At 38.7% G+C, this 24101-nt stretch overlaps 1 protein-coding gene across 3 annotated transcripts in view; it reads right to left on the bottom strand.

The window, feature by feature from the left end:
* ESR1 (estrogen receptor 1) overlaps positions 1–24101 on the bottom strand; it is a 416254-nt gene extending 392153 nt beyond the window's left edge. Inside the window, exons 1-2 of one of the 3 annotated variants that reach the window (XM_063605040.1) lie at positions 23904–24101; positions 12589–12719 (exon numbers count right to left, since the gene is read on the bottom strand). The gene's annotated coding sequence lies outside the window, so the exon portion shown is untranslated. Of the gene's footprint in view, positions 1–12588; positions 20057–23903 lie in introns of those variants that run through there. The other 2 variants (XM_063605039.1, XM_063605041.1) reach the window with 2 other exon arrangements.

Below are 24101 nucleotides of genomic sequence, written 5' to 3'. Positions count from 1 at the left end.
GAGAAGAGCTAACTATCCTAAACATATATGCACCCAATACAGCAGCACCCAGATTCATAAAGCAAGTTCTTAGAGACCTACAAAGAGACTTAGATTCTCACACAATAATAGCGGGAGACTTTAACACTCCACTGTCAATATTAGACAGATCAATGAGACAGAAAATTAACAAGGATATTCAGGACTTGAACTCATCTCTGGACCAAGCAGACCTAATAGACATCTACAGAAGTCTCCACCCCAAACCAAGAGAACATACATTCTTCTTAGCACCACATCACACTTATTCTAAAATTGACCACATAATTAGAAGTAAAACACTCCTCAGCAAATGCAAAAGAATGGAAATCCTAACAAACAGTCTCTCAGACCACACTGCAATCAAATTAGAACTCAGGATTAAGAAACTCACTCAAAACTGCACAACTACATGGAAAGTGAATAACCTGCTCCTGAATGACTACTGTGTAAATGACAGAATTAAGGCAGAAATAAATAAGTTCTTTGAAACCAATGAGAACAAAGACAGAACATACCAGAATCTCTGGGACACAGCTAAAGCAGTGTTTAGAGGGAAATTTATAGCACTAAATGCCCACAAGAGAAAGCAGGAAAGATCTCAAATTGACACCCTAACATCACAATTAGAAGAACTAGAGAAGCAAGAGGAAACCAATTCAAAAGCTAGCAGAAGACAAGAAATAACTAAGATCAGAGCAGAACTGAAGGAGACAGAGACACAAAATAAACTTCAAAAAAAAAAAATCAATGAACACAGGAGCTGGTTTTTTGAAAAGATTAACAAAATAGATAGACTGCTAGCCAGACTAATAAAGAAGAAAAGAGAGAAAAATCAAATAGACACACTAAAATATGATAAAGGGAATATCACCAGCAATCCCACAGAAATACAAACTATCATCAGAGAATACTATAAACACCTCTGCGCAAATAAACTAGAAAATCCAGAAGAAATGGATAAATTCCTGGACACATATGCCCTCCCAAGACTAAACCAGGAAGAAGTCAAATCCCTGAACAGACCAATAACAAGTTCTGAAATTGAGGCAGGAATTAATAGCCTACCAACCAAAAAAAGCCCAGGACCAGATGGATTCACATCCGAATTCTACCAGAGGTACAAAGAGGAGCTGGTACCATTCCTTCTGAAATTATTCCAAACAATAGAAAAAGAGGGACTCCTCCCTAACTCATTTTATGAGGCCAGCATCATGCTGATACCAAAACTTGGCAGAGACACAACAAAAAAAGAAAATTTCAGGCCAATATCTCTGATGAACATTGATGCAAAAATCCTCAATAAAATACTGGCAAACTGAACCCAGCAGCACATCAAAAAGCTTGTCCACCACAATCAAGTCAGCTTCATCCCTGGGATGCAAGGCTGGTTCAACATACACAAATCAGTAAACGTAATCCATCACATAAACAGAACCAATGACAAAAACCACATGATTATCTCAATAGATGAAAAAAAGGCCTTCAATAAAATTCAACACCCCTTCGTGCTAAAAACTCTCAACAAAGTAGGCATTGATGGAACATACCTCAAAATAATAAGAGATATTCATGACAAGCCCACAGCCAATACCATACTGAATGGGCAAAAGCTGGAAGAATTCCCTTTGAAAACCAGCACCAGAGAAGGATATCCTTTCTCACCACTCCTATTCAACATAGTATTGGAAGTTCTGGCCAGGGCAATCAGGCAAGAGAAAGAAATTGAGGGTATTCAAATAGGAAGAGAGGAAGTTAAATTGTCTCTGTTTGCAGATGACATGATTGTATATTTAGAAAACCCCATCATCTCAACCCAAAATCTCCTTAATCTGAAAAGCAACTTCAGCAAACTCTCAGGATACAAAATCAATGTGCAAAAATCACAAGAATTCCTATACAGTAATAACAAACAGAGAGCCAAGTCATGAGTGCACTTCCATTCACAATTGCTACAAAGAGAATAAAATATGTAGGAAGACAACTTACAAGGGAAGTGAAGGACCTCTTCAAGGAGAACTACAAACCACTGCTCAAGGAAAAAAGAGAGGACACAAAGAAATAGAAAAACATTCCATGCTCTTGGATAGGAAGAATCAATATCATGAAAATGGCCATACTGCCAAAAGTAATTAATAGATTCAATGCTATCCCCATCAGGCTACCACTGACTTTCTTCACAGAATTAGAAAAACTACTTTAAATTTCATATGGAACCAAAAAAAAGCCCATATAGCCAAGAAAATCCCATGCTAAAAGAAAGCTGGAGGGTTCATGCTACCTAACTTCAAACTATACTACAAGGCTACGGTAACCAAAACAGCATGGTACTGGTACCAAAACAGATATATAAACCAGTGGAACAGAACAGAGGCCTCAGAAATAATGCCACACATCTACAACCATCTGATCTTTGGCAAACCTGACAAAAACAAGCAATGGGGAAAGGATTCCCTATTTAATAAATGGTGATGGGAAAACTGGCTAGCCATATGCAGAAAACTGAAACTGGATCCCTTCCTTACACCTTATACAAAAATTAACTCAAGATTAAAAACTTAAATGTAAGACCCGAAACCATAAAAACCCTAGAAGAAAACCAACGCAATACCATTTAGGACACAGGCATGGACAAAGACTTCATGACTAAAACACCAAAAGCAATGGCAACAAAAGGCAAAATTGATGAATGGGATCTAATTAAACTAAACAGCTCCTGCACAGCAAAAGAAACTATCATCAGCATGAACAGGCAACCTACAGAATGGGAGAAAAATTTTGTAATCTCTCCATCTGACAAAGGGCTAATATCTACAAGGAACTTAAACAAATATACAAGAAAACAAACAACCCCATCAAAAAGTGGTTGAAGGATATGAACAGACACTTCTCAAAGGAAGTCATTTATGCGGCCAACAAACATATGAAAAAAAGCTCATCATCACTGGTCATTAGAGAAATGCAAATCAAAACCACAATGAGATACCATCTCACAGCAGTTAGAATGGTGATCACTAAAAAGTCTGGAAACAGGCCAGGTGCGGTGGCTCACGCCTGTAATCCTAGCACTTTGGGAGGCCGAGGCGGGTGGATCACAAGGTCAGAAGATTGAGACCATCCTGACTAACACAGTGAAACCCCGTCTCTACTAAAAATACAAAAAATTAGCTGGGCGTGATGGCGGGCACCTGTAGTCCCAGCTACTTGGGAGGCTGAGGCAGGAGAATGGCGTGAACCCGGGAGGCGGAGCTTGCAGTGAGCCAAGATTGCACCACTGCACTCCAGCCTGGGCGACAGAGTGAGACTCTGTCTCAAAAAAAAAAAAAAAGTCAGGAAACAACAGATGCTGGGGAGGATGTGGAGAAATAAGAATGCTTTTACACTGTTGGTGGGAGTGTAAATTAGTTCAACCATTGTGGAAGACAGTGTGGCAATTTCTCAAGGATCTAGAACTAGAAATACCGTTTGACCCAGCAATCCCATTACTGGGTATATACCCAAAGGATTATAAGTCATTCTACTATAAAGACACATGCACATGTATGTTTATTGCAGCACTATTCACAATAGCAAAGACTTGGAACCAACCCAAATGCCCATCAACGATAGACTGGATAAAGAAAATGTGGCACATATACGCCATGGAATACTATGCAGCCATTAAAAAGGATGAGTTCATGTCCTTTGTAGGGACATGGATGAAGCTGGCAATCATCATTCTCAGCAAACTAACACAGGAACATCAAACCAAACGCCACACTCGTAAGTGGGAATTGAACTATGAGAACCTAAGGACACAGGGAGGGGAACATCACACACTGGGGCCTGTCAGAGGGTGGGGGGCTAGGGGAGGGATAGCAATAGGAGAAATACTTAATGTAGATGATGGGTTGATGGGTGCAGCAAACCACCATGGCATGTGTATACCTGTGTAACAAACCTGCACATTCTGCACATGTATCACAGAACTTAAAGTGTAATAATTCAAAAAAAATTCAATTTACTATAATTTTATTGACCTTTTCTTTATATAAATTGTTGCTTTTGTAGGTCAAAAAGTGGTCAACTATTGGCAATTTCATATGGTTCAAGCTAATATTTTGTAGCTACGTTGCTGATGTTTGTTGGTTCGGGTTTGTTATATTTTTCTGATATATTGTGTGATAAATATTTTTTACTTTAAAGTCTATTTCATCTGCCATTTATAAGGTTGGAGCATCTTCATTTTGATCAGTATTTTAAAAATGTAATCTACATATCTTTCTTCTGACTAAATCCTATTTGGACTTTAAAAAAAAGGAAAACCAGGCCAATATTATAAATAATATTAATGAGTAGGGAGCATCAAACTTGCCAAATGTTAAAATAGACTATACAGCTATTATAATCAAAGCAATACGTCTCAGGCCTGGCAACAAATAAATAGATTAGTGGTTTAGAGAAAAAAAATTTTTAAATTGATGCTAATATAATTTAATTGATTGAAGAAAAGATTATTTAACATGTGATGTTTAAACAATTCATTCTTTATATAAAAAGAGATGCAGTTGAGCCTTCCACTTTTATATAAAAAAATTCCAGTGTAAAAAATACTAAATATTAAAAATAATAAAATAAAACATATAAATTTTTAGAAGAAAATTTTAGAAAATAGGAGGTGGGAAGACTCTTTGAAGTAAGATAGGAAATTCAGAATACGTATAGGAAGAAAAATTTTATTTCATACAATTATCTTTTAATTTTGTAGCAGAAAATTACAAAAGTAAAATCAAAGGAGAAATTATTGACGGGGTAAGATTTAGCAATTCACTGACCAAAAAAAAAATCTATAGAAAAAATGCTCAGCATCACTATAATCATCAGAAAATGGAAATTAAAACCACAATGAGATACCATCTCACACCTGTTAGAATGGGTATTATGAAAAGGACAAAAGATTAAAAGTGTTGGCAAGGATGGGGAGTAAAGAGAACCCTTGCACACTGTTGGTGGGAAGGTATGTTAGTACAGCCGCTATGGAAAACAGTAATCATACAATTACCAAATGACTCAGCAGTCCCACTACTGGGTATATGCCCAAAGCAAATGTATTCAGTATGTCAAAGCCATATCTGCACTCCCATGTTTATTACAGCATTATTCATAATAGCCAAGATGTGGAATCAATCTAAGTATCCATCAACAGATGAATGGATAAAGAAAATATGGTATATGTTCACAGTGGAATACCATTCAGCCTTAAAAAAAGAGAAAAATATTGTCATTTGCAACAACACGGATGAACCTGGAGCACATTATAGTAAGTGAAATAAGCCAGGCACAGAAAGACAAATACCAAATGATCTCACTTATAGGTAGAATCTAAAAAGGTTGATCTCATAGACATAGAGAGTAGAATGGTGGTTACCGGGGCTGGGGCAGTGGCGGGCAGAGGGGTGGGAGGTGAGGGTTGGAAAGACGTTGGTCAAAGGATGCAAAACTTCAGTTAAATCGGAAAAGTAAGTGCAAGAGATCCACTGTACAACATGGTGACTATAGTTAATAACAATATATTATATTCTTGAAAAATGCTGAGAGGTTTTAAGTGTTCTCACCACAAAAATGATAACTTCATGAGGTAATGCACATGTTAATTAGCTATATTTAGCCATTCCACAACGTGTGTATATATATATCTCGATATTGATATATCGAGATATATGTATATCTCAAAATATCATATTATACACAATAAATCATACAACTTTATCTGCCAGTTTTTAAAATCTGTAATAGCCAAAGAACTTTTACAAATTTTTAATAAGAGAAAAGCAACCATATAAGGGAGAAATAGGTCAAGGATATCCGTTGGTAATTGACAGATAAGAAAATCCAAAGGAACAACAATAATGTGAAAAGATGCTTAAGCTCATTAGAAGTCAAGAAAATGAAAAGAAAATTAACAATGCTTACTCATTAGATCAGCAAAGATTAGAAAGCAGGGAAATAGGAGTACTAGTGAGGAAAATGATACTCTCCAACATCACTAGTGGGACTGTGATTTGCTATAATATTTTTAGAAAATAATATGAAAAAACCGATAAAAATGTAAAGATACACATACCTTTTAAACCAGCAATTCTACACCTGGGACTTACTCCATAAAAATAAAACCCCCAATTACTAAGAATATATATCTAAGAATATTTGTAATGACAGCACTTTTTTATATGTTGAAAACTGTTCACAACAGAGTATCAGCTGAAAGCAGATTACTTGAATAAGTTATAGTAAATTCATACTGCATGCAACTACTGAAAAGAATGAGATAGATCTATAAGATTTATCAGAATCTTTAAGATATATTGCAAAGTGACAAAACCAAGATTCAGAGTAATACACACACACATATATTATGTATATAACCTTATCCCACAATTTATGATAAAGAGGGACCATTGCCCTGAAAAATCAGTCCATGTGTAAATATTGGGTTGTGTGAGCATGGAGAAAAGAGTAGAGGATACACATCAACCTGTATTTGTTGGTTTCTGTGAAGGGGTACAGAACAAGAAAAGAGAAAGGAAAAAGGGAGGAAAAAAGACCCCCAAGATCTCTGTAACATAAAAGAAATATGCATGGCACTGTAACAAGAGAAAATGTAAAAAATAAAATTCTATCTGTCAAATTAGTGGAAATTACCTATTATATTTAATAATAGAATAAGTTCATAGACAAGGACTACAAGAGGCATAGCCAAATAAAATCATGATTTGATTTCTAGATGGGATTTTGAAAAATTTTTGCTTGGAATTTTTAAAGAGAACTTCTACAATACAATCATGTTTTAAAAGGAAGTAAAAAAAAATATATCTGGCAACACTCCTTAAGGACTATATAAAGAACTTTGCCCCTTGACATTCTATTTCCACTTTTTGGAATTACTCTTAAGGAAATACATAGATGTGGACCACAATCCTTGTTAAAACACCTAAGTAGTGTAAATAAATTCTAATGTTAACTAAAATCTACAAGATACAACATCATTTCAATTTGCAAAATATATACCTGTGTATCTATTTTATGCATGTATTTTATATATACATATAATGTGTATATATACATATATACACTACATATTACAAACGGAAATTGTGTTGTATCTTAGATTTTTATTAATTATATTGTGGGAATATTTTATGTTTTTTAATTTACATATATACACACTTAAATATGTATACCCACACACATACATATTGCTAAGAAAAAGATGAAAAGAAAATGTCCTAAAATATTGTTAGTGATTATCTATAGCTGATGAGAATAAGTGATTTTTATGTATGTCTTTATGCTTATCTCTTTTCTAAACTTGCTAAAATTAATATGCATTCAACAATATGCAAAAATGTAATAATCATTTTTAAATGGAAGCATAAGAAAGATAATGATTTCATTTTGAAATGAACATTGGCATTTCTAGTCAATTCTACATGTTCAGAGGCATAGCCTGCCTCCAATGCTCCTTCAACATTAGAGCTTTGTGCTAGACGCTCAGTAACCTAAACACACGGCTTACATCCCTTGGATAAAGGTTGAAGCACAGCCCTCTAGCAAACCATCCTGCCAGTATCATATAAACCCTGGAACACCACAAATCCTCACGTTTTGAGGACAAATCCTTCCAGTAGGCAGCTCTCAGAGAGGCTATACAGAAAGCCTTCCTATGATTCCAAACCAGTAAAGCTGTTTTTTTATTTTACCTCTACTGAATAGCAGTCATGATTTATTTCTTCAGGTTTCCAGGTAGAACAGATTTCTATAGTTTGGTCTAAAGTCTTAACATTGGAAACACTTCCTCCATGTTTTCTGTGGTTTCTCCTCCTGAGTAGAAAGGATATCAGCTGAAACCCTAGGCAAGATCAGGCTGTGGGAAGGCAAGCAAGGCTGCAGGGGTGACCTGGTGTGCTCTCGTGGCACAGCAAGGAAAACCAATAAGCTTTGCTCTTATCCCAGGAACCCTACCCTGAGAGGACCTGACCGGCCAACAAGGTAAACAATGGCCCTGTGGAGCATGCTTCTTCCCTCCCACCTCTCTCCTGCCCCGCCCTGGGATGGCCTTGTGCTTTCTGGTTGAGGCAAACAAGGATGCCCGCTACCTCTTCTTCCCATGGCCCAGTAGGATTGAAGAAAGTTAAACAGAAACAGCAGTGGATCACTTTCAAGCACACTAGTCAATCTCTCCTGTTGCCAAAGTCAGTTGAAGAAATGGGTCCTGCATGTTGGAGCTGAGTCAAAATCACAAAACTATGAAGAGCTTTTCAATACTCAGCTAGTAACAAAACATTATTTCCACTTTGATGAGCAGTAATATATTATTGAAATAGGCGCCAAAGCAATGGCGGAATGTTGCAATAGGAAGAAAATGTAAACATCTATATGTGCATGCAGGGTCTTAGGTCTTAGCTGATTCCAGCTGCTGGTGTCTGGCTTTCTCTGGCATCATGGAACACAAAAGTCCAAATAACTAAGATTTTTCACTGGTTGTTGTACACACACAGCTTCACACTGTACAGAAAATTCTGGTACCTCTTATTTGCTATTATGTGTCAGGCCAACAATATGACACATAGAAAACTAGTATAATCCACTGTGTGACCTTGTTATGCAGACAGACCAAAATAAATGGAATAAACCAGCTGAATCTTTTAGACTCAATCTACCATAATCAAAGCATGTACTAACGATCCTCTTAGCACACACCCAGACTGACAAATTAATAAAACCAGTCCCTTCCTCTTGCCACCTGACATAAAGGCAGGAATTACAATAAACAATACTGGAATATATTTACTGGGTTGCAATTTACTTAGAGACAAGATTAAAGCAACAAGATAAAGTCAAAACTGGGAAAAATCACAGCAGATAGGTACCTGTAAGAATGGAAATACAGCAGAGAAGTAATTTGTCCTAAATAGAGAATGAAGAGACATAATGGCAGCTTATTCATTAGTGGAAATGAACACATATTATTATATTGTAGTCAGTTCTTGATTATTCATGTGTGATTTACCAATTTTTTGGCTTATCCTTCTCTCTGCAAGCCTTTGTACATCTGAGTCATCTTCTTTCCATCTTTTCCATCATCTTTTCCATCTTTAGTTCATATGTGTTTAGAAACCCCCAAAATAATGATATAGATCATTAACCCATATAAAACTTAATTAGGAAAGCAAAACTGATGGCATGGCTATTATACTGGTCAAAGGATCCTTTCACCTCTCCAGTTTGGGACCAAATCTGATGACACATTTTCACTAGAGGAAGCGAAGTCAGCATGGGAATTGAGCTTGATAAATAAAATTAGTAGTCAGCTAATCCTAGCCTGTTGTCTTTCTGCTAAGTAAAAGTGTTCCAGATATATATAATCTGTCAGCTCTATTAAGTATCATTTATAGGCAGGAAAAATGTGCTCTTATGATGATCAGAGTCCCCATATCTCACACACAATGGGGATACAAATATTTCACAGTGGAAGTCTGAGTTCCTCATTCAATGGATGACAAGCTCCCTATGGGAAGAGATCCTTCCTTTTTATACTGCTTCTATATAGAGGGCTTAGATCCTGAAGTTTCTTTCAGAAACTTCAGGATCTAAGCCCTCTACCTGCATACATAACCTGGAAACCCATATTTACAGGGACCAAGATCTTGAGTTATTGTCCTAAGTTCATGTCCTGTCATATCATTGCCAGCTGGGTAGTCTTTAGCAAATTACTTGATTTTTCTAAGCCTTAGTTCGCTTTCCTAGAAAGTGGGTTTAATGAAACCCACTCTTAGAGCTGTTGTAATGACCGAATAAACTGTTTTCTATAAAGTGCCATGGAGAGCAGAAAATAATCTGGTGGGTAAATGAATAGGTATCACAACTGTCATTCTACAAACTACTTGACTGAGCTCACTGACTCCAGACATGACTAAGTAGACCATAAAAGAAATGGAACTTTTATGTTTTAAGTTAAGAATTGACTTTTGTGTCCAGGGGCGTTGGCTCACGCCTGTAATCCCAACACTTTGGGAGGCTGAGGTGGGTGGATCACCTGAGGTCAGGAGTTCAAGACCAGCCTGGTCAACATGGTGAAACATAGTGAAACCCTGTCTCTATCTCTACTAAAAATACAAAAATTAGCTGGGTGTGGTGGCGGGCACCTGTAATCCCAGCTACTCGGGAGGCTGAGGCAGGAAAAATCGCTTGAACCGGGGAGGCAGAGGTTGCAGTGAGCCAAGATCGCACCACTGCACTCCAGCCTGGGTGGTGACAGAGTGAGACTCAGTCTCAAAAAAAACAAACAAAAAAAAGAATCGGCTTTGTAACTCGAGTGTTGGTTCTTAAAAAAAATATGAAAGAGTGGGAGTGGGGGCAACCCCATGTGTGGCTTCTACACTAACCTATCAACATACATTTTACATCTTTTATTTTTTAGCCCTTAGAATCTTTCTACTCAAGATCAAATTTTAATATTAATAGAGCCAAATATATTTGATTATGGGAGAACCACTGATGTTCTGTGTTGTTTATAAATTGGAAAGGCAGCAAAAATGGAGGAGAATTATTCTGGTGACCCAACCTAAGTGACACAGTTACTCAGGCAGATGCACAACAGCATCTAGAATCCCAACAGTTTGTTTCAGGTCTCTTTCAAAATCTCAGCAACAGCACCTTAGACCTTTCTGGAATCATCAGTTTTGGATCTAAGACTTCAAAGTGGGGAAAGCAATGCAAGACTACTCAGGGACTGACATGTGTAGAATCAAAAAGAGAGAAAGGGAGGTGTATGCTGAAAATGGTATGAGATCCATACCCCCAGTGACTTGCACTGGTTCTTCTACTTTGTTCAGCCTCAGCTAGATGGAAGACTCGTTTCTATATTAAAATCTTTTTTTCCCCCTCCTTCATTATCTCTCCCTGCTGCCCAAAAGAGGAATCAAACTCACTGCATCAAGCTGGCAAAGAGCTACAGGCGCCTTCCACTTGGAAGTAAGAAGCTAGAGCAGCTCACCCATTAACATTTCTGTGATTCACAGGAGAGCTCATTCACAGCTGCTCAGACTCTGAGCAGAGAGATTAGAACTAGAACTGTTTAAAATTCCTAAGCCAGAGGAGTTTCACGGGGCGGGGTGCTTCTAAACAGCCTGCAGTCAGCCATGCCCTTGCAGACAAGGCTCTGGGGGTTCCACATGCACCTCCAGCCTCAGAAGACTGGCCTGACCAGTCCTGCAGCTGTTTTGAGGACAGTAGCTAAGCCTGGAAGTGGTGACTTTATTTACCATTTTTGGTTAGTCACTAAGTAAAGTCTTTGCCTAGAAACCTTCATTTCTTATGCAGTAGGGTAGAAAAGGTCCAGCTAAAAATTTTCCTGAAATACTTCACCAAACAGGCCAGTTCTACAATTAGGAAATTACCACGCTGAGTAATATTTGCCAGTCTGGTTTTTAGTGAAGTCAGGTTTAGTCCACTGGCATCTCAAGCTGATTGGCAGACAGACCTAGGCCCTACACCCAACCCCTCCCTTGCAATTTGGGCAGGTTATATTTTTAAAAGTGCAGACTTCCTGTGCTTTTGAACATTTTGAAGGCTAGGATAGTATTCACAAATCAGGGGTGCATTTAATCTTTTATATCACATGCCTGCTACTGGATTTGCAAAATGCTGCATAGATACACAGCCTCTCAAGTTGGCTTCTAGGCAATGGTGACAATTTGCACTTTCATTGTAATAGAGGCATGACTTTTCAAGAGGTTTGTGAACTAGTTTTAAAATGTTCTATGGAGGAAATGAGAAATGGACTTGACAGTCAGTAAGTTATTTTAACTTAATTTTAAATAAAAAATAATGTAATTACTTGGTGACCACAAATACAAGTGGCATGGCTTGTCTTTTCCCTTGTGAAACTGCTACCTGTTGTTTTGAATAATTAAATTCAATAGAAATGTTTCTTAATGATTGAGAAGGTTAGAATTATGTCTCTATTTTTAGGTAGGTCACTGAATATGTGAAGTCTAAATTCTGAAGATATTCCCCTATTTTAGGGTTAAATTAAAAGCACACTCATATTTTGCTTCCTATTAGCACCATACAACTGGCAAGAGGAGAAGGAGGTTGTGAAATTCAAATCAAGAAATGTTTTCACTTGCTGGAAACTATGGTAAAGCTCTGAGGGAAAAAAGAATGAAAAGCTCTTTCTTAAGAAAAAAAAAAGCTTGGATTTTCCCTACTTAGAGTGGACTATTGAGTATGTAAATAAATTGGTTAACCTCTCTGATACTATGCAAAGAAACCTCACCCACACAGTAGACTTGGGGATTTTTTTAAATGGTAGTAGTGCACAGATTGTATCCTTAATTTCAACCTAAGCAATGCATGTAGAGTGCCCATCAGATAGTAGGTGTACTGCTAAGCCCCTGACAATACACACTTGATAATGAAAGAAATTAAATGAAAAATCGTTCTCCAAACTGATGACCAAATTAGATCTTATCAATTCACGGACAAAGTCAGGAGAGAGAAAGAGGAAACTAGTATGTTCACACATACCTCAGTGATGGTTCAAAGTTCAGATTAAAATCTACATCCTTTTTCAAGAAGTGCTGTGCTGATATTTGGTACCGCAGTCCCAGAGAATGTGAAGAGATCTTTGTGCTTACTCCTTCCTAGTTTTCTTCTTCCTTTTGTTTTTTTAACAGAGAAGGAAAGGGAGATGTGGGTGATTTCTACAGATTTCCTTACTTAAAGCTAGTTTGACTCCCCACTTAAGTGAAATAAGGCTGTTAAAAAGAAAAGTAGTCTCACTTATCAATAGGCACTGAAGAATCAATGTTTGGCTTACCTGTTCAGATCAAATTCCTTGATTACATTATTTTACAAAGCTGAGTAGGGCTTAAGCTAGTTACCACTGATGCCATTGGCAAGTATTTCTTCATTCACGCACAGGCCATAATCCACTACACCAACTCAGGCCCACGGGATGACTTCCATTTCTTCTTCTTCTTTTTTTTTTTTTTTTTTTTTTTTGAGATGTAGTTTCGCTCTTGCCACCCAGATTGGAGTGCAATGGTGCGGTCTCGGCTCACTGCAACCTCCGCCTCCTGGGTTCAAGCATTTCTTCTGCCTCAGCCTCCCAAGTAGCTGGGACTACCGGCGCACACCACCACGCCCGCCAGCTAATTTTTTATCTTTTTAGTAGAGATGGGTTTCACCATGTTGGCTGGGCTGGTCTCCAATTCCTGACCTCCGGTGATCCACCCACCTCAGCCTCTCAAAGTGCTGAGATTACAGATGACTTCCATTTCTATAGATCCATTTTGCCATTAGAAATTAAAAAAAAAAAACAAACTCCCAGCCCACAGTATCTCAAATCACATGTGCAGCAGCAGAACAAAACCTGCTGTGGCTGTGATAGGTATGATTTTACCACGAAGATTCAGATGTTGTTACATGGTTGAAAAAGTAGTCACTGCACAGAGCAAGTGAGAAATTGAGCAATGCAACTTAATACAGATTTTCCCTATTGCTTATAAAACAACGTTCTTAATTTTTAATTACATGTAAAATTCTTCTGAATTTTTACTTTAAGTTATTTCAATAGACTCCCTTGGGGTGCTTTAAGAATATCCCATGGGGCACTTTTTTACTGTGGGTCATCAGCCTAAGCTGTTGGAAAAAGGCCCTGGGTTTTTTTGGTTTGTTTTTAAAATGTTGTATAACAGCTTTAAATGTGCAAGACATGATAGAGTGGGGGAAAAAAACTTGTTGAATTCTTAACTTTGTTTTTCCATCTGAAATATTAGTATGCCTGTGTTTTTATTTTTTCCTAATTCCAAGCAACAGTGAACCTAATTTACAATTTTTTTCTCAAAAAAAAAAAAAGGAAAGTTTAACATTGTATTAGGGAGGCTTCAGAATTAGCAGGTGCACACAACAGATTTATAGGGGCCAGTGGACTGATAGCTGTATTTTAGGACTGGGAAACATCTGCTCAAAGTAAGTAGTTTATGGTTTCCATATCAAATAGAAGAAAAAAATACCACACTGGTCCTCAGACTTTGGTAGTTGTGTTTTTAGAAAACAAAATTCACACAAATTCTATTCTAGGGGACTTGTATATTTCATTGCTATGTTCTACTAAAGTTAAGGAGGTACAGAAATTGCTCCATGAGGAAATGATAAAGGTCAGAGCCTCAGAATTTTAAGTGGAAAATTCATAAGCATGCATTATGGAGGGGAAAAAAGGCTAATTAAATATAACACTCAACTAAACTATAAAAAAAGACTTGTTTTCTCCACGTAAGTCAGATTATATGGGCTTCCTCCACCACTTCAACCCACTAATCTAAAGTAATGAAATGCAATCTCTGGAAGTACTCAGAATTAGACATGTAACAGATAATAACAGAGATTTGAAGAAATTTTGCACAAACATGCAACAACCTTAGGAATGAACTCTTTTTTTTTTTTTTCACTTGTCCTCTAGTCTCGCTCTAAATAACCACATGAAGTAAGGAATTGGCTGTTATTCAGTAAATTTGGACTGTGGACACTGACCAAATGGCTTGACATTCTACCTCCACCCCTTATCCTATTTTCAGTCCACATTTTCCCTCCACGGTGACTTTCTGGTTATATATTATCTGGTTTGGCCGTCTCCACTGCCCACTTCAGATAATTGCTCAATTCTCAACTTGGCTTCTTGCTGCATAGGCTTGACCTAAGAGAATGGATGAAGAAAGAGCCAGCATTTTCCTTTGATGTCTCAGAACTCAGGATTCCATTATATAATCTACCATAAATCCTGGCAGTCGAGATTGACACCAACATTGAAACTTGCCACAATATGACACTCCTTATTGATTCATTATGTATTCTGACATTTCTTCATTAACACAAACTCAATACTGCAGTCTGTCAGTGATAAGAAATTTTTCTTAGTTGCCTTCTCAATATTTTTGAGGGTTGCCTTGGTTAATTTTTCTCTTCTGCTATCTAAGCTTCATATGCCAAATGTTCTAACTGGCTATCTGCCTCTAAGGTTTAAGCTCACAGATGTTTCCTTGTGACCACAGAAAATACTACTCCGCTGAGAATAGGTTTGATAAATAAAATTGGCAATAAATTTAGAACCAAAGAGCTGGATAAAGAAATCAAGTGCAACCCATGTTATCCACACTTTTGTAAATCTACAAACTTGTCTAGTATACCCAGTGATAGTAGATTCTAGGAATCCCATCAACAAAGTAAAGTCTTAAATAATCCCAAAACCTCCTTCTATGTAGCAGTACAAATCTTTTCCCCTACTAAACATTACCATGGCTTCTAACAAGCAGAGAATTGGCACAACAAATTTCACTTCTATTCCAAGTGCAGAGGGAGGAGTAAAATGGACAGAATCCAAATGTTGAGAAAGAAGTGAAGAAAGGACCCTGCAGAGCCCAGATAGGAATAATACGTGAACTGTTCTAAGTGATTAATACTCCACTACATTAATACTGCTTATGCAACACGAATGCTGTAATAAGCAGGAGACCTTTGCTTTCTGCTTTTTTCCCTTTCCTAGAAAACATTTTCCTAGGAGTCTTTCCCTTCACAAATGACATGTGAAGGAGCTATATGCTTGATTTGTGAAGATTGAGTGATCCGGAGGAATAGGACCGTCAAACGGACAAGAGCAGTGTTCTTCCTGTTGAATGTTATCATGTCACCCTCTCCTGGTACTTCGCTGCTCAAAATTCAAAGCCCAGGCATTTCCACCATGGAACATTCTCAGGAGTGTAGCATCATCATTTGAGATTTACTGTAACTGAAGTGAAATTATTTAGTGGGTTTGGCCTTTTTCCCTCCCGACTCTACCCCCAGTAGCTCCTTGCCTTTTCTTTTTAAATTGTTGCTCTAGCCTTTTATTTCCCCTTGGAAGAGAAGGAAAAAGAGGAAATCAGAAAGGACACTCGTCCTCCTTCCCTCTACCCACAAATCACAGAATTTAGCTTTTCCATTCCCATAACTGTAAAGCATTTTAGGCAACTGCAGGAGAGATCACAGTTTTCCTTTCTAAGCAGAATCCTAAATCAGTGCAATGAAAACATGTCTGTCTTTTATTCCCAGCACAGATGCCCATGGGTTTGGTTGTGTTTATACTGTCAGTATCTTAAGTCACTTTTTTTTTTTTTTTTAAGACAAGATCTTCCTCTGTTGCCCAGGCTGGAATGCAGTGTGCAGTGGCGCTATGTCAGCTCACTGCAGCCTGGATCTCCTGGGCTCAAGTCATCCTCTCACCTCAGCCTCTCAAGTAGCTGGGACTACAGGCGTGCACCACCACACCCGGCTAATTTTTGTATTTTTTATAGAGATGGGGTTTCGCCATGTTGCCCAGACTGCTCTCAAACTCCTGAGCAAAAGCAATTCACCCACCTCGGCCTCCCAAAGTGCTAGGATTACAGGTGTGAGCCACCAGCATTAAATGTTCTGTCGCCCAGGCTGGAGTGCAGTGGTACAATATTGGCTCACTGCAACCTCCACCTCCCGGTTCAAGCGATTCTCTTGCCTCAGCCTCCCTAGTAGCTGGGACTACAGGCGCATGCCGCCACACCGGGCTAATTTTTTATTTTTAGTAAAGAAGGGGTTTCACCATGTTGGCCAGGCTGGTCTCGAATGCCTGACCTCAGGTGATCTGCCTGCCTCAGCCTCCCAAAGTGCTGGGATTATAGGTGTAAGCCACCACACCCAGCCCTTAAATCACTATTCTAAGAGAAGGTTGCTAAAGGCAAAAGCTATAGAATCATAAAATACTACAGCTGCAGGGACCACACATTTCCCCTAGTCCAAAGATTCCATCCATTTTGTGAGGGAAATAAGGTGTTAAAAATAAAAGACTTATTCAGTACCCAACATAAAGTACCTATTTAATAAATATAAAAAATTCAAATGGTCTGAATCCTAATCTCACAGAAATATGATCATTTTCTTCTGCATCTATATCTTGTCCAAAGAGAATAATTTTACTATAAAAACATTCCAAGTAAACAGCATTTTACACATATAAGGCATACTGCCTTTCAAAATTATATCACTTAGTCTTCATTGTATCACTAGTATAATGTTTTGACGGCTGTCTGGTAGTTGTTATGCCCATTTTACAGTTAGGAAGACGGGGCACCAAGCTTGCAGCTTCTCACTGCGCACATCAGTGGCACAGTCCCATCTTTTGACTCTCAATACGCTTCTTTCTCCACCAGTCATTTCTGAAACAAAATCTTTACAACCATAAACAATCATGATTTCAAAAAACAAGTCCTAAAAGATTTTTTTTAATGGTGTGACACCTCCCTTGAACTATTTCCCTCACCTCCGAATTGATGTACCCACTCTTTATCTGAAAACTTCAATCCACACAGTATTTTTCTAAGGTTAAGTCTTTATTTCATTCCAATCCTACACCAACATCTTTAATGCCTACAAGATAAAGTTCAAGCTCCTTAATAGGACATCTGACTCTCCACTTCTAAATTACCTCCTACCACCACCTTGCACTTTTCTTAACTATGTTTCTGTCAGACTGATGGTTTCCCAAAACCACCTCCCCCATGCCTTTCATTATGCACCTCCTTTTCCTTGTATTTTCCCATGTAAACATTACCTGTCCTTTAAGGTCATGGTCAAGAGTCGCTTCCTACCCAAAGCTATCCCTAACCATCCTGCACCAACCCAGAAATGCCTTCTTCTCTTTATGCTTCCTCACCATGGTGCTCAGCACTCTGCAAGTACTCTTCACATTCTACTCTGCTGAATTGTATTAGTTGATGTTATGGCTTTAGGCACATATTGTAGCGTGCTACTCTGTAATAGTCACATATCATATTAAGTGCCTTACTGATCACACCTGATAGAGATTGTCTAGGGATCAAGGAACATGCCAGGCTCAATCTCACTCTACAGTTATGTGCCAAACACCAGTGTGTACCAGGCACTTCCCAAGGCACAGGGTACAAAACTGAACAACCCCATCTATGCACCCGAGGCACTAGTTATTTATTTATTTATTTATTTATTTATTTATTTGAGATGGAGTCTCTCTATGTCTCCCAGGCTGGAGTGCAGTGGTGTTATCTCAGCTCACTGCAACCTCCTCCTCCCAGGTTCAAGCGAATCTCCTGCCTCAGCCTCCCAAGTAGCTGGGATTACAGGCATGCACCACCATGTCCGGCTAATTTTTTGTATTTTTAGTAGAGATAGCATTTCACTATGTTGGCCAGGCTGGTCTCAAACTCCTGGCCTCAACTGATTCACTGGCCTCAGCCTCCCAAAATATTGGGATTACAGACATGAGCCACCATGCCCAGCCCTGAGGCACTTTTAATCTAGCTGGGAATAGAGACTCTAGGACAAGCCATAATAAACCACAGCAAGGCCCTTGTCAATATTACTCATTTCTTAAATAAAATTAGAAAAAGAATTTAACAATATGAGTTAAATTAAACTATGCATATATTGGATTCTAAGTAACCTTAATCCTTAAATATTCTTTCAGAAAACTTGATGCAGGTACGATTTCCAAAATTTTAAATTTTGTAAATTTTGTAAAATTTGGAATTTCCCAATAAGGAATTTCCAAAATTGCTTATTAGAAAGAAAGAGCAATTTGTGTCTTTATTTGTCACATAGTTTTAAGGTGAAAGATACTAAAACGGATTACTATATGTGATGCAATTATCTTTATTAAGCACCTTTCTTTACATGGTTTTAAGCAAATAAATTCTGACCAGTTATTGCTTCTAATAAATAATTATTAGAGTACAAAAGCCAAATTTCTTCTGTCAGATACACTCAAATTTTCTTGTTGATTTCTTGGTGTCCTTAGTAACATTCCAAAAGGAATTATTCCAATGAGACCATTTCTATGAACCGCAGAGGAAAGAAGGATCTCAAAAATGCAGATCATCCGTTTGCAAAAGGACCTTGATGGCTTCCTCTGAACCAATCTAGGGGAGGAGGTATGTTTAGGGGAGCTGAGCTGCTGGTCATTTTGACAAGGAAACAGTTGGAAAAAGAAATGTCAAAAAGCCAGTGGCACTCTCCTGTTCCAGCAAAAGTCAGGAACCTCAGCAAGTCTATTCACACTAAGCTCTCTAGGATTGTCAACTTGTTGGGGCCTGTCTCTGCCTCCTTGTGATTGGCCTGTGTGTTGTCTTCAAGGCAGCAAGAAAGGAGAACTGGAAGACTGCCCATGTTATATCCATTCTTAGTAGGAAAACCCAAAAAATTGAGAGTGGGTGGCAGCTTTAAATAGGAGACTAAAACCAAATGAAGTAATTAAAGTCTGTGTTTAGGGAAACCAAGCTCCAGGTATGCATTCAACAGGGATCTTGATGGTTTTTACAACAGAAAGGCTAGGGAAGCTCCTAGCTACTTGTCTTCTCAAAAGAAATCAGAGAGCATCCCACAATACTGGAGGGGTGCCCCCAGAAGAGGATTACCACCATCCCCCCAAAACCGCATCCATACTGCTGCCGTACTCACATTCCAGCTTTGCCACATGGCTGGGAGGCGGAGACTCCCCACCCACACTTCCACCCTGGCACACTTTCTGTTTTTGAGAAGCATAAACCAATCTGCCCCTCATATCTATCTCATAGCACTACAGCCAGGTGAACCCTCATTCACTTAGTGGGAAGATTTTACATGGAACTAAGTAATAATTTATGCATTGCATATAACAACTTACTTTTTTTTTGTCTTTTTTTAGATGCAGTTTCACTCTGTTGCCCAGGTGGGAGTTCAATGGCACAATCTCGGCTCACTGCAACCTCCACTTCGCGGGTTCGAGCGATTCTCCTGTCTCAGCCTCCCAAGTAGCTGAGATTACAGGCCCATGCCACCACTCCTGGCTAATTTTTGTATTTTTAGTGGAGACAGGTTTCACCGTGTTGGCCAGGCTGGTCACGAACTCTTGACCTCAGGTGATCCACCCACCTCAGCCCCCCAAAGTGCTGGGATTATAGGCGTGAACCACCAATCCCGGCCACAACTTGCATTTTATAAAAGTGAACTTTGTACAAAACTCTCTTACATGCATTACTTTATTTAATCCTCATGAAGAGCCACAAAACTTCTGTGACTCGGATGTAATTATTCCCATTTTACAGATGAAGTTGCTGAGGCTAAGAGAGGGTGTAATGTTATCTCCCATCAACCCCAGATGCTTAACCTGCTTTCCCAAGGCCAAATTCATATTGATTACAAACTTTAAAAGTTAATACTGTCTCAAGTAATGGCTAAAAGCATGAGCTTTGGAATTAGATGAGTTTATCTTCAAGTCCTAGGGCTGTCACTTTTGAAGCTGTGTAATATTGGGCATGTTACCTAGCTTTGCAAAGCCTTAGTTTCCTCATTTGTACAACAGGAATCATAACGTTGTTCACCACCTGGGGTTGCTGTGAGAATCACACGTAATAACACTATAAAAAGCATCGCACAAAGTAAGAGCTCCCCCAACCTTAGGTGCTACTATAGTTGTTATTATTACCACCTCGTGGACATATGTTACGGGGCCAGAGTGGGAGAGACTATCTCAGGTCTTTGGTATCACATTGAATTAGAACATCAGCATACAACCGGGTATGCTGACTGACGTCTGTAATCCCAGCAGTTTGGGAGGCCAAGGCGAATGGATCACTTAAGGTCAGGAGTTTCAGACCAGCCTGGCCAACATGGTAAAACCCCGTCTCTACCAAAAATATGAAAATTAGCTGGCCATGGTGGCACATGCCTGTAATCCCAGCTACTCTGGAGGCTGAGGCAGGAGAATTGCTTGAACCTGGGAGGCCGAGGTTGCAGTGAGCTGAGAAAGCACCACTGCACTCCAGCCTCGGTGAAAGAGCGAGACTCCATCTCAAAAAAAAATCAGCATAGAGCTCTATGTGTGCATGGACTAAGACATTGCCCAACAATGAAGCAACATGCTTCTGTTGATGTGAAAGGGAATGTGAAGCATTTGTAACACGTTTTTGACACGCTCATCTCAGCAAGATTTTTTTGTTACCCTTCTCATCACAAAGATAGTCACAAAGGAGAGGAATGATGGAAGGAAGAATGATGGAGATTCCTGGACTTTCTCTTCCAACACTTTATACTCATTACAGAAGCAGCAGCATTTCAACAGATGGTACGCTCAGTTGATTGGATTGACTGCCCTTTGCTTTTTAGATCAAGTTTCCAGTTATGATCAGATGTTCATAAATTCCTAGCAGCTTTGGTGCTGACCTTGAATTATTTCACTGATTCAACCAACATGTATTGAGTACCAGGCACTGTGCTAGGCTTAGAATAGAAATAACTTCCTCATACTGAGTTTCTAATGCTTGGAAACTGCAAGGAGTTTAATGAGTGGCTTAATGTCATTTATTCCATATAATATATCTGGTAGCTACTGTTAGTACTCCCACTTTGCAGATGAGAAATTCAAGGCATGAGGTTAAATAATCTGCCTCTAATTGCACAGCTAGAGAGTGGTGGGAGCTATGGCTGGTACTCAGTCATTTTCCATGGATCTGAATTAAACTACTTAATATCAGAATTCTTACTGAAGAGTGATCTGCTGTGGAAAACCTGAGCAGAGGTATCAGCTTTCCAGCGAATATTTTTAGGGGCAGATGGATAGGGTAAGCCCCTTCATTCTCCGAAAGAATCACAAACTTTCAGAGAGAAAAATGTTATACGCCTTAGATGGAACGATAAAACTCAATGATGTGTACGCTTTTGCTGTTGGGTCCAGTGGGAATGATTCAGAGGAAGTCTACTGAGATGTTGCCCAGAAGGCAGGCACACCATCATCACTCTTACCTGTACAGTGCACGCCTTTGAAAATAGCACTTCATTAGACAATATGCAGGAGGTTTCACAGATGGCGCCTCTTTCTCAGAGATTAACAATGGAGACCCTCTCCTGATAGAGGTGGATGGACAGGACCATATCTCCACTGCCATAGATGAAGACTATGCTATGACTTTTTTTACAGTGTGGATGGTCTACCCAGAGCTGGGTCACTCTCTTCCTTGCCCTTTTTTCCAAATAGCCAATCTGCAGTCCTGGAGCACAGCTGTTCCCTATTCAAAGCAAAGTAAACTCAACCACCAGGCCGTCAGCCCAAGCGATTGTTCTGAGCAACTAGGATAAATGAATGCAGAGAGACTCAGAGAAGACCTGCAGAAAACCATGTGAAAATGTTTAGCAGATGCCTGATGTAAATACTTATACTGTGTGGAGGTTTAGAGTGAGTGTTTGAAGGGAAGGTAGATGGTAGCTAGCTCTAAACCCAATATTGAACAAAAAGACACAGAGTTATCAGAAACGAAAGATAGTTGGACTTTGTTCTTGCTGCAAGTTTAAGACACAAGAGCTTTATTCCTTTCCTTGACTGTCACAAGCAATAAAACGAAACAAGTATCTCCAAGTGTCCAAGAAAAATCTTCTACTCATAAATACGACGCTTGTATTCTTAAGGAAAATTTTGCTTTTTTCCTACATGTCGTATCTTTTACCTACATTGTTTTTATTTGTAATTTCCTTGAAAATCTGACATTCTAGAGTATTTTATCCAACTGCTACAGCATTATCTGCATGCATTCCAAGGCCTAGTGGGCAGTCATCACAGGATATTAACAAAATCAAAGAAAACATTTGCTTTTGAGAAATAGGAAGGGATTTTATGGTATACAAATGGACCCTGAACCATCCATGGTTCTCAAACATTCTCATCCAATTTAAGTTCTCTGTACATTTCAGAATTCAGTTCAAATACTTCTACCTGGTCTTCCTAAGTTTACTCTCAATATTAAAATATGTATATACCACATTCAAAACCAGATGAGTTTCCCAGCAACCTCATATACATGGAGTTGCTCTGTAAGCCTATTAGATCTGGCACATAAAGGCATTAAAAATCTGGCACCTTTAAGCAGGAACCATTGCCATGATCACAAGTCCTGATTAAGCCCAAACCTTCTATCGAGTAAATTGCTTTAAAATCTTTTAATCATGTTGGCTCCTACGGACTTGTTTGAGAGAATACTGGTTATCTTCTTGACAAAGTATGAAACTTACAGTTCAACGAGCATTTCCTAAGACATGTGGCATTCCTCTAACCAAAATGAAAGTATTCTGCCCTGTCTTGTGACTGCCACATCATTACCCGAGTAGCCCACTGCTATATGTGGTGGAGTCATTATGTATGTGCCATTGTGAGGCAAAAAGGAACTGAGAAAATGGGACACCAGGACTCAAAAGAGCTTGCTTAAAATCAGAGGCCCATCTCAAGACAGAGGGGCTCGTTCTTTTGCTGCTACATGTGTAGCTTTTCAGAAAACTTGACTGCCTTTAGGAAACAAATAATGGCTTATTCACATCGCTTAGTTCAAACTCACGTAAGTTATGGCTCCAAAGATTCAGAAAACAGGTAGTGTGTTCATGCTACTCTGAGATTTGTCCAATTAAGAGCTTATAAAATTCTAACACAGTTCAACAATACAGTGTCTCCTAGCTAGTGCTAGATCCAATACATTTATGTTATCTGGAACAGACAGGCAGCCTGTGTGTGCTGTACTAAGAAAAGGGTAGTCGGATTGCCCTCTGCCTCAGCTAAATATTATTCTAGAAGTGAATTTCCACTGTACCAAGTTTAGATTTCACATTTTATCATCCCAGGAATACTTGCCAGTAACTTTGCAAAATATCCTTGGAGCAGAAAGACAAAAAAATGAACATTTTTTAAAGATGAGAGGTAAGCTCTGAAGTTACAATATGCTTGTAAACAGTAGCACATTATATCAAAAAGGAAAAAATAAATTGAGAAGAAATAGGAGTACCTACTTGAAGAGAAGATTATCACTCAGAGACTGTCTTCTTATGCTATAGAATGGGCAGGAGAAAGGAGCATGGACCTTTCGAGCCTGTTAAAGAGCTTCTGAGCATGGAGCCTGCATTTTCAGTTTTGGTAAAATCCGTTCTGAGTCGGTAGACAGGAGGCTGTTACGACCATGAAATTAGGAAATGCAGTAACTCAA

The sequence above is a fragment of the Pan paniscus genome, chromosome 5, assembly GCF_029289425.2.
Source record: "Pan paniscus chromosome 5, NHGRI_mPanPan1-v2.0_pri, whole genome shotgun sequence".
Classification (NCBI taxonomy): Eukaryota; Metazoa; Chordata; class Mammalia; order Primates; family Hominidae; genus Pan; species Pan paniscus.
The sequence above is the reverse complement of the archived record's forward strand: the minus strand, read 5'-3'. Positions and strand labels throughout refer to the sequence as shown.